We start from the raw sequence: 12,229 nt of genomic DNA on the forward strand, positions 1-12,229 counted from the left end.
TTTTCTGAAGCTGGTAGTTTGGTACAGTAATGGATTGATTGAAATCATCAAGAGGAAAATAACTAATTCATTTACTGAAACTATAATTACAAAATTACCTGTATGTTTGTATGTAACTCAAACATAAACACAATCGACCTTAGCCAACTCCTTAACCTTAGCAGGCTCCTGTGCCTTTCGCTTCTGCTGCCATTCCTTATACATTTTCATCAGCTTCTTACCATGCTGTCAGTTTTCATTGTTGCCATTGACTCTGCCACTAACTCGGCATTCCCTGGACCTCAGTTCCTTATCTCTAAATGCTGAAAGTGGACTAAATGGTCTCTGAAAGCCCTTCCAGTTTGAATATCAATGCACATATGCCTCTGTGATATACCTGTTGACTTAGTTTGTGCCTCCCTAGAAGCAAACTCTGAGAGAATTTGAATGCAAGTATTTTATTTGGGAGGTGATCGGGAAGTACCCATAGAGGAGTGAGGAGGCGAAACAGGAATGGGAAGGAAGATAATACAGAATTAATTATCAAGCAAGCTGCTACTGTGGGCAACTGGAGCTCAGAATAGCGTGGGGAAAGGAGGGAGCAGGAGTCAGAAAAGAAACACAGACTATCTCTTGAATCTGGGTGGTACTTGCTAGTTTAAAAATGTTGGTCAGGGAACCAGTGCTCCTGTGGGAGCCCAATAGGTTCTTCTTGCCCACTGCCCAGATAGAGCTTATTTATGAAGACAGGAGAATTGTAGTCGTCCTGCTGGGGGATTCTGGGAGACAGTGTAGACACACTGTAGAGTTATTTCTATCAAGGGGTGAGGAAGTTGGGGTATTTTTCCCCTGGCCCCCCATCTGTCCCTGGCTGAAGGGCACTTCTGGGGCATTTCCTTCGGGTGTTTCTGATGTTCACTGGGGAGATGAGCAGGCTCCTAGGGTCAGGGAAAAATCTGAAGCAGAGAGCCATAAGTGTTTGTTGTTTTTTTTGTATAGACAAAGTGTGGTAGGCCGGGTCTCACTAATGCAGGCCTCCATTACAGCTGTCCCAGCACTGACTGAGTAGCTCCATTAAACATGAAAAGCTGATCGAGCCAGTGCCCTTATACAAAGGCTGGAATGTCACAAAAGCCCACCAAGAGTTTGCCTAGGCCTTTCCTGAACCTTGAAGCATGACAAGATAATGAAGAAATTCTTAACAGGACCCATTTAGGATTAAACAAGTTTTATTGGGGGGTCTGAAGAAATTCCCCAGGCCTCCACAAACAAGTTTATTGGGGTCTGAAGGAACTCCCCAAACTTTTATGATTTAGCAAGAGACAAGATAAGGGTAATCACCCCAGCACCTGGACCCATTTAGATTAAATAAACTTACTGAGGCTCCAGGAGAAGGTCTTTAGGACTCAGACCTTAGTTACAGATGAAAAGAAGTTAATCACTTATGTCTTCAGATGAATGCACACTTACATGTAGACAAATAGCTTAGAGGGTATATAAGCTCTGGAAAACTTTGTAATTTTGAGTTGGTCTGGCGATATTTTCCAGGCCTTCTCCCTGTAACCGGTTACAGAAATAAAAACTCTCTTCCTTTCCAGTTCATCTGTATCTTGTTATTGGGCCATGAGAAATGGTAGCCTGACTCTCAGTTTTGTCTGGGAACAAAAGTGTCTGCAGTGTTTGTACAAGTGTTTGCAGTGTGTGGTGTATAGAGGTTAAGTGGCCGATGAGCAGGGTATTGACAGTGCCTGCTACACTTTTTTCCCCTTTTAAATTATTGCTTGTCTATGGATCTTTGGTTTTGAAAAAGTAGACCTATCTGTTTTGCCATTAGCACAGTCTAGTCCTGTTTAACCGGGCATATATCTCTACACCTTGTAGGAAGGAAAGATTTAGATTTCTTAAAGCGTTGCATTTTAACAGAGAAGCCATAGCTTACGGGATCACCCTAAAAACTATACATCCTGAGATAAGTAGAGGTATTTACATTTTGTCAAAAGGATCCAAGCATTATAGAATCAAAATTGTTGACTGCTGTGTAATAATTTGAGCTATGGGCCGGGCGCGGTGGCTCACGCCTGTAATCCCAGCACCTTGGGAGGCTGAGGTGGGCTGATCACATGAGGTCAGGAGTTCGAGACCAGCCTGGCCAACGTGGCAAAACCCCATCTCTACTAAAAATACAAAAAAAATCAGCTGGACATGGTGGCAGGTGCCTGTAATCCCAGCTACTCAGGAGGCTGAGGCAGAGAGAATTGCTTGAACCCGGGAGGCAGAGGATGCAGTGAGCCGAGACTCTGTTTCAATGATAATAATAATAAATAATACATTTGAGCTACGAATAGAATACAGCATTCTCTCTTTGCCCTGGAATCGCAGGCATTCTTGAAAGCCCCACTTCCTCGGGCATCGCCTGATGCCCGATTGCAAATAAAGTATCTTTCACTCAGCATTCAGTAATTGTCTCTGCATTGTTCTTTGAGAGGATGGAGCTGAGATTTTCTCCTGTAGGAAATGCCTGGAGCCTGGATGAATGTGTTAAAAGGGCAGAATGTGAACAAGAGCAGCTTCTCCTCAGGCTCTATTCTCACAGGGAGGTGTTTGTTTACTTTGGAGGAGAAGCAGGTCATGTCTTCTGTGACTGGAACTGAGATTTGTAGGTGGTATAAGAGCCACGCTGAATACAGGACTAGTTATGCCTCACTACTGAGGCAAGGTTCTCCTGAGTACTCTGCCTAAAGCCTGTGAATTATGAGGTTTTCTGGAGGGACTGGGCACTGGGAATCAGGCTGGAGGGAACAGGCACTATTCCCAGCCCTGTATGAGTGCTGGGTACTGTTCCTTCTAATCCTTCTAGGTGATTCCCTCCCTAGCCTTGGGTGATTTCCACCATGCATGCACTGGTCAGTTCCCTGCTGAATACTCAAGGGGGATCCCCTTGAAGGTCTCCCACAGTTTTATCTTCACACAGTTGTCTCTTCTCCAGTAGTTTGTCCTGTAAACGCTGGCTGCATTGTTCTCTCCAAATTCTCTGAGTTTTGTCTCCTCAACTCAAGGAATCCTCTGTGCACTGCCTGGATGCCCTCTTTTCGGTTTCTGCCTGGACATTCTCCCAAAGCAGTAAGCTGGGGCAATCATAGGTCTCATCTCAGGGGTCAATCACTGGCCTTTATTTTCTGATGTCCACTATCATGACATAATTATTTTCATTTGTTCCATCTGGATTTTCATTGTTTCAGGTGGGAGGATAAACCCAGCCTATATTACATCCTATTTTCTAGAAATGGAAGTCTCTATTCTTAAACAAAGGCTTATTTAGTAATATGTTATTTCAATTTCCTTTCATTACTTTTTGTTCTCTACCCAACCTCAGCTACCCACTCTGTGGCCATGCTGTGAATCTTCCTTAATTTCAGTTTCCAGGCATTCTACTCTTTGGCCACCACACCCTGACTCGCCAGCAGGTTTCCTGCAATCCCCGACTTCTGACAACCCTTCAACCCCCGGTAACCCCAAACGCGCAGATCCTGCCTCTCCTGTCCCTCCCGTCATTGTCCCACTTCGTGCTTCTCAAAGTCCTCACTCTCTTGCATACACTCTCAGATATTTTGCTCTTCTTTTGCTTTGTAGTATTCTCAGGGCAAAGCTTGAGCCTTGGTGATATATACTCCTCTGTCTCTCTGTGACTATATTCACATAGCCAAAGGTGGCAGGAAAAATACACAAAGCCATGCTGATTGGTCTCACTCTACATTCATTACTACAAACTTCAGTGGAGCAGTTACTCCTGCTCAGTAATCCCATCCTGTTTCCATAATCCGTTCATTCTCGCTTTTGTAGATGATATTTTACAAATGTTTTCTATATTTTTTAAGCTCCCTGATCTAACCTGCAACACTACCTCCTCCACTCATACACTGAAAGACCTTGCTTTCTATTTCTATGAGACGATGAAAGTGACTAGCAGAGAACTCCCACAGCACCCACCGCCACGTCTACCCTCCTCCTGTACCTGCACCCTCATGCTCGGTCATCCTTCCTGCTTCTGCAATTTACGTTTCAGCCTCCTAAATTTGGCAATCTCTGGCATGCTACCCTACCTCCTTGCCTTCACTCCAGGCATTGCTTCTGCAGTTCTCCATTTCCTGAACACTTCTTACGTCTTCATTATGCCTGTAATCCTAGCACTTTGGGAGGCCGAAGTGGGTGGATTGCTTGAGCCCAGGAGTTTCAGACCAGCCTGGGTAATACAGTGAGACTCTGTCTTTACAAAAATAAAAAAAAATAGCCAGGAATGGGCACAGTGGCTCACGCCTGTAATCCCAGCACTTTGGGAGGCCGAGGCAGGCAGATCACTTGACATCAGGAGTTCAAGACCAGCCTGGTCAACGTGGTGAAACCCCGTCTCTCAAAAATTAGCTGAGCATGGTAGCACATGCCTGTACTCCCAGCAACTCAGGAGGCTGAGGCAGGAGAATCACTTGAACCCTGGAGGCGGAGGTTGCAGTGAGCCGATATCACACCACTGCACTCCAGCCTGGGTGACAGAGCAAGACTGTCTCAAAAAAAAAAAAAAAAAAATTAGCCTGGTGTGACTAATGCCTGTAGCACCTGCCTGTAGTTCCAGCTACTTGGGAGGCTGAGGTGGGAGGATCGCTTGAGCCCAGGAGTTCAAGGCTGCAGTGAGCTATGATCACGCCACTGCACTCCAGCATAGGGGAAAAGAAACCCCACACAACTTCTATCTCCTTTATTTTTGTCTGCTTTTATCTCGATCTACTTTTTAAATTCGCTAGTTCATTTTTCAGCTCAATCTATTCTTCTATTTAACCCATCTATTTTAATTTTTATTTCAACTATTGTGATAATCAAATCTAATACTTCTACAGTGTTCCTTCTTATTTCCAATTACTGTTTTGCATTACTAACATCCTTACATGTATTATTACTTTCATGCTTAGTTTTTAAAAACACCCTTAGCTCGTGTGTTCCAACATTTGTGTTTCAGATGAGTATATATTTCTTCAGTTTGTTGACTTTCTTTTGAGATACTTGTAACTCTCACTTGTCTGGTTATTTTTGCCTCTGAGCTCATGCTCCATTGGAGATATTAGATACTCTGGTAATGTACATTTTAAAGTGTTTTTTATTTGCATTTTGAGTTTTGAATTAATTGTCTTGTAATCAGAAAATGTGAACTATTTCATAGATATTCTTTGAAATTTATAGAGACTGGCTTTATGGCCTCCATAATATGTGGTCAATTTTTGTAATAGTTCCACATGAGATTGAAAAGAATGTCTATTTTCTAATTGTTGGGGGAAGTATTTTTATAAATGTCCATTCGATTAAGCTTATTAATGTATTGTTTAAATTTTCTATAACTTTACTTATATTTGGCTGTTCCATCTTTTTCAGTAACTGAGAAACATGCATTAAAAGATCTCACTATGATGCAGTTTATTAATTCAGTCAATTTTTGTTTGATATATTTTGAAGAAAGGTTATTAGTTACATACAAATGCAGAATTGTTCTATTTTTCTGATAATTGGAAATTTTATCACTGGATAAGTTACCTTTTAAAAAATCTCTGATAATGCTTTTTATCTGTTAAATTGTATTTTCACTGATGTTAACCTAGAGCTACGTATCAGTTCTATCATTAATGTATGCATAGCTTATCTGTTCCCAATCTTTTACTTTCAAATTGTCTGTGTTCTTATATTTTAGATGTGTCTTAAAAATAGCATAAGGGGGTGGGTGCAGTGGCTCACATCTGTAATCCCAGCACTCGGGAGGCTGAGATGGGAGGATCGCTTGCAGCCAGGAGTTTGAGACCAGCTTGGTCAACTTAGTAAGACCCCATCTCTAAACAAACAAACAAACAAACAAACAAAAGCATACTGTTGGATTTTGTTTATCATCCAAAATGACAATCTCTTTCTTTTAACTCCTGAGTGGAATCAATTTTTCTTCTTTATGACACTATGATATATATTATATTCATGTATCATTTTGGGCTTTTTACTGGCCCATATTTTCAATGCTATCTCCTCTCTCTTTTTTTTTTTTTTTTTTGAGACGGAATCTCACTTTGTTGCCCAGGCTGGAGTGCAGTGGCGCAATCTTGGCTCATTGCAACCTCTGCCTCCTGGGTTCACGCCATTCTCCTGCCTCAGCCTCCTGAGTGGCTGGGACTACAGGCACCCGCCACCACGCCCAGCTAATTTTTTTGTATTTTTAGTAGAGACAGGGTTTCACCGTGTTAGCCGGGATGGTCTTGATCTCCTGACCTTGTGATCCGCCCCCCTTGGCCTCCCAAAGTGCTGGGATTACAGGCGTGAGTCACCGCGCCCAGCCTCTCCTCTCCTTTTTTTAACCTATTTTAGAATTAATTTATTTTTTGTTTAGTTCTATTTGTCTATACTGTTTTGGAAATTGTACATTTTGTTTTTTATTTTTAGTTGTTTAATTTTTAACAGTTGCTCTTTATATTTTAATATACATATATAACTTAAAATTTAAAATTATTAAACATTTTTATCATTCTTCTGAAAAATACAAAGATATTTGTCCTTAATTCCAACTGCCTGTTCCCATGATAGATGTTTTATGTAGTATTTTTTATCATTTTAAACCCTGCAAATTACAAATTTTTACTATTGCTTTACACAGATAATTTGTGAAGGTTTACCCACATTTGTCAGCTTCTTTTCTCACTTTTTCTTTTGGTAACACAGACAGTTTCTTCTTCCTGTAGTATCTTTAGCAGTTTCTTTAGTGAAGATAGTTGATGATAAGCACTCTTAGTATTTATTTATTTGAAAATGTAGATCGTGTTAGACATGGGTCAAATTTTGTCTGTTTTTGTACATGGAGGTCCAGTTGCTCCAGCACCATTTGTTGAAATGGCTACCTTTTCCCTATTGGATTGCCTTGACATCTTTGTTGAAAATCAATCCATGATATACAGGAGAGTCTGTTGTGTCTCCCTATTCTGTTTCACTGATCTATGTCTATCTTTTCACTAATACCCCACTGTCTTGATTACTATAGCTTTATATTAAGCTTTGAGATCGGGTAGTGTTCCTAAGTTGTTTTGGCTAATTTGATTCTCTTGCCTTTCTATATAAGTGTTAGAATCAGCCTATCGATTTCTATTTTTAAAAGCCTATGAAGAGTTTCATTTTGTTTTTGCTTTTGTTTTTGAGACAGGGTCTTGCTCTGTCAGCCAGGCTGGAGTGCAGCAGTGTGATCACGGCTCACTGCAGCCTTGACCTCCTGGGCTCACGTGGTCCTCCCACCTCAGCCTCCTGAGTAGCTGGGGACTACAGGCGCACACCACCACCCCTGGCTAATTTTTGTATTTTTATTAATAATAGAGACAGGATTTTATCATGTTTCTCAGGCTGGTCTCGAACTCCTGAGCACCAGAGATCTGCCTGCCTCGGCCTCCCAACGTGCTGGGATTACAGGCATGACCCATCACCATGGCTGGCTGAAGAGTTTGATTTTCATTGTATTGAATTAATGGATCGATTTGGGGAGGATTGACATATTAGCAATTATGAGTCCTCCAATTCTTTAACTCATTTTTGAAGTATCATTTAAAATAGCACCAATACATGAAATAATTCAATTTAAATCTACCAAAATATGTGCAAGAGTTGTATGCTGTACTCTAGCAGTCCCCAACCTTTTGAGAACCAGGGACCAGTTTTGTGGAAGACAATTTTTCCATGGACTGGAGCATGGGATTGGGGTCAGGGGTTGGTTTTTTGGGATGAAACTGTTTCACCTCAGATCGTTAGGTATTAGATTCTCATAAGGAGCACACAACCTAGATCCCTTGCATGCACAGTTTCCAACAGGGTTCTCGCTTCTATGAGAATGTAATGCTGCCATTGATCTGACACGAGGCGGAGCTCAGGCAGTAATGCTTGCTCGTCTTCTGCTGTGCAGCTTGGTTCCTAGCAGGCCATGGACCAGTACTGGTCTTTAGGGGGTTGGGGACCACTACTGTAGGCTACAAAACTGTGGCAACGTCAAAGAAGATCTAATTGATTGGAGAGGTATGCCAGTTATTTATTTATTTATTTATTTATTTATTTATTATTATTATACTTTAAGTTCTAGGGTACGTGTGCACAACGTGCAGGTTTGTTACATATGTATACATGTGCCATGTTGGTGTGTTGCACCTGTTAACTGGTCATTTACATTAGGTATATCTCCTAATGCTATTCCTCCCCTCTCCCCACTCCATGACAGGCCCTGGTGTGTGATGTTCCCCACCCTGTGTCCAAGTGTTCTCATTGTTCACTTCCCACTTATGAGTGAGAACATGTGGTGTTTAGTTTTCTGTCTTTGCAATAGTTTGCTCAGAATGATGGTTTCTAGTTTCATCCATGTCCCTACAAAGGACGTGAACTCATCCTTTTTTAATGGCTGCAGAGATATGCCAGTTATTTTAATGGAGATAATTTAATATGAAGAATTGTTAATGAGGCATAAATTTGTTAACTACGTTTCGGAAAACAACAAACAAATAAACAAACAAAATCCTAAGTGTTAGAAAGGTAGCAAGTGCAGATACCATCCCTAAAGCTGGGAGAGCAAAAGGAAGTGATTGGAATTACTAAAACTTTGCAAGCTTGGGGGAGGGGACGCATGAAGCTGAAATTTAGATTTTGGGGAAGGGGTTACCTCCCATTTGGTGGTGGTATCTCTGAGCTCAGAGGTAGGGCCTTTTGGATTTGGAATCCAGACCTCTGAGGAGAGGCTCAGCTGGTGGGTGCTGGTCTCTCTGAGGGTATGCAGTGAAGGCTTGTTCTGCTAGTGCTGAAAAACTACACACTGAAGGCCAGGCACAGTGGCTCCTGCTTGTAATCCCAGCACTTTGAGAGGCCGAGGCAGGCAGATCACAAGGTCGGGAGTTCAAGACCAGCCTGGTCAATATGGTGAGACCCTTGTCTCTACTAAAAATACAAAAATTGGCCTGGTGTGGTGGCATGCACCTGTAGTCCCAGCTACTCAGGAGGCTGAGGCAGGAGAATTGCTTGAACCCGGGAGGCAGATGTTGCAGTGAGCCGAGATCGCGCCACTGCACTCCAGCCTGGGTAACAGAACGGGACTCCGTCTCAAAAAAAAAAAAGAGAAAAGAAAAGAAAAACTACACACTGAATTCAGCTGATGCTATGGAAAGAACTTCTGCCAAGGAGAAGCATTGCTGAGGTGATGCTCACAGGAACAGGAAGCAGACAGGAAGCCAACAGGAGAAAGTCTCTCCATCCTTGCGTTCTGCCTTTAGTGCCTCCTATTGGCAGAGCCTAACAAGAAGCCAGCTGCTAGGTCAGAAGTGTGGTGTACAGTCTCAGCCACAGCATCTCAAAACACAGAAGACTTACCCTAACAACTGGAATAATCAGAGAGCAAAGGAAACCAAGTAGTAGGGTATTCATAGTATTGAAATACATGGCTTTACAGCAGTTGAAATGCTGACAATAATATTAAATAAAAACAAGTTTTACATAACAACCCAAAATAGAAATGAGTCAAGGAAGAAACTATGCATGAGAAAATGAAGGGGGGCAATTCAGCAAATTTAGAACTGTGTACACATCACAAAAATGAAGGCATGGCATGAATGCAAGCCTTCCACTGGGTTAATAGCATTTGTAGATACTAAAATGAGATGTTGCAAATGTTTTCTGGGCAAGCTCTTACCCAAAGTATCAATTCCTTTTTAAGATGTCATTGATCCGCACGTAGAAGGGATCAAAATTCTTGGCTAGTACTCAAAATTTTTTTTCATACTCTGTTTTGGCAGTAGTTTCCCAAACCTTCTACACAATATGATCTTATATATTTGGTTCATTTAGAAATTTCTGTATTCCTAATAAGATACGTTTAGTTGTGATTGCTGGAATCCAATCCTTATCTTCTTCTAAGATGGGCAGACACAATGCATCTAAAGGATAGCCATTGACTGAAATAATGGTAGTTAAATTTACATTATTGTGTTGAGAATGGAAAATCATCCTGGGAAACAATCATGGTTTTTTAAGCAGGTCTCTTTCCATTTACTTTAAAAAAATTCCTTTTTAATTTTTAATTGATAATCAATAATTGTATACATTTATGGGGTGCAGTGTGATGTTTTGATGAACCTGGAGAACATTAGCCTCGGTGAAGTAAGCCAGGCACAGAAAGACCAATACCACAGAATTTTACTTATATGTACAATCTGAAAAAGTTGCAGTCATAGAAGTAGAGAGTAGAATGGTGGTTACTAGGGGCTGGTGGAAGGGGATGGATCGGAATGGGGAGATGTTGATTACAGGGTACAAAGTGTCAGACAGGAGTAATGAGCTCTAGTGATCTATTGCACAAAATGGTGACTATAATAAGTAACTGCATTGCGTATTTCAAAGTTGCTAAAAGAGTAAATTTTAAATATTTTCACCATTAAAAAAAGCCTCTTTTTTTTTTGGAGACAGAGTCTTGCTCTGTCGCGCAGGCTGAGTGCAATGGCGCGATCTTGGCTCACTGCAACCTCTGCCTCCTGGGTTCAAGTGATTCTCCTACCTCAGCCTCCCAAGTAGCTGGGTCACACCCACCACCACGCCTGGCTAATTTTTGTATTTTTAGTAGAGACAAGTTTCACCGTGTTGGCAAGGCTGGTCTTGAACTCCTGACCTCAGGTGATCCACCCGTCTCGGCCTCCCAAAGTGCTGGGATTACAGGCACGAGGCCACTGCGCCCTGCCCCAAAAGTCTCTTTTTAATGGAGTTCTTTTCTCTCCTGGAGTGTCACTCTCTCAGTCCAGGAGGCTGATCCTGACATCTGGATTTTATGTAGATATTGTCACAAAACTAAATGAGGGGTCTTTTGCCACATTTTTCTCTTCTTGGATCTGCATGTAGGAGTAATGCCTGATATCCTTCATGTCCCCTTTTCCACGTTTAATTTGTAAGTTTCCCTTTATGTTTCCATTTGTGATAGAGTCCCTTGCAGGCAGTTGGAACCCTCTTGGCATGGGTGGTGCTGGGAGAGCTAGGGTAGGCATTGGTGTGGGGGAAACTGTGCTTCTCTTCACCTTGGGTGTCTTCTGGAGCCCTTGCCTGGTTTTTGATTCAACGAGGGACGTTGTGCTTGAAGAACTGTAAAGATAATTTGGGGCACTGGATGATATCTTCCTCCAAACACCATCCACTTTTGCCTCAGCCACTTGGCTGTACTAGGCAAAGATTTAATCCATTTTGAGGTGCAGTTGGTTTGACACTGGTTTTGATCTCTCTTTGTAAGGGCTGTCCCTGTCACTCCCTGCTAGGCTCCTACTGGAAGACCTGGGGGTACCTAACAGGGTCCTGTGCTCCAGTTTGTCTCTCTCTAGCCCTTAATACTACCAAAAGCTTTCTTAGCCTCTCAGCATCTTTGTTGCCATTTTCTTCCGAACTTCCCATATTCTCAGCTGGCCACTTTTAGCAACACCTTGGGGGGGAAAAGGCATTGCTGAGTTTCACTCACATCTCTGTACTTCCCTTCTCTTTGAGGTCTGGGTTCAAGGTTGCACTGTTTTGGTAGCTTTCTGATGTTCAAAAACATCTTTTAAAACAAGACATGTGTTCTCCTTTTTTTAAAAAAAAGATGTTCTTAATAGAAACTTGGTCTTGTGTAGGCCGTAGTTTGAAGTAGAACCTATTCAGCTTTTGAAAACAATGATTATGTTTTTATTTCTAGAATTTCTTTTCAGATCATTTCAAAATATTCTTAATCCCTTTTTATAGGTTGGAACATAATTTCTATTTCCTATTTCATTAAATGCGTGCACATATTTTATCAAGATAAAATTATTATACCCTAAAATGCACAAATCTTAATGGCACAGTTTGATGAATTTTGACAATCATATACACCTATGAAACCACTATCTAGTCAACGTATAGAATAGTGCTGTAATCCCAACAGCTTCCCCGTATATCTTTTCAATTAATTTTCCTCATCTCCCTTAAATGTTCTGATTTTTGTTACCCATAGATTAGTTTTGTTGGTTTTTGTTTGTTTATTTGTTTTGAGATGGAGTCTCGTTTTGTTGCCCAGGCTGGAGTGCAGTGGCGCGATCTCGGCTCACTACAACCTCCACCTCCCGGGTTCAAGTGATTCTCCTGCCTCAGCCTCCTGCATAGTTGGGATTACAGGAGCACGCCACCACACCTGGCTAATTTTTGTATTTTTAGTAGAGGTGGG

This window comes from Pongo pygmaeus, chromosome 12, assembly GCF_028885625.2.
Source record: "Pongo pygmaeus isolate AG05252 chromosome 12, NHGRI_mPonPyg2-v2.0_pri, whole genome shotgun sequence".
Taxonomy (NCBI): Eukaryota; Metazoa; Chordata; class Mammalia; order Primates; family Hominidae; genus Pongo; species Pongo pygmaeus.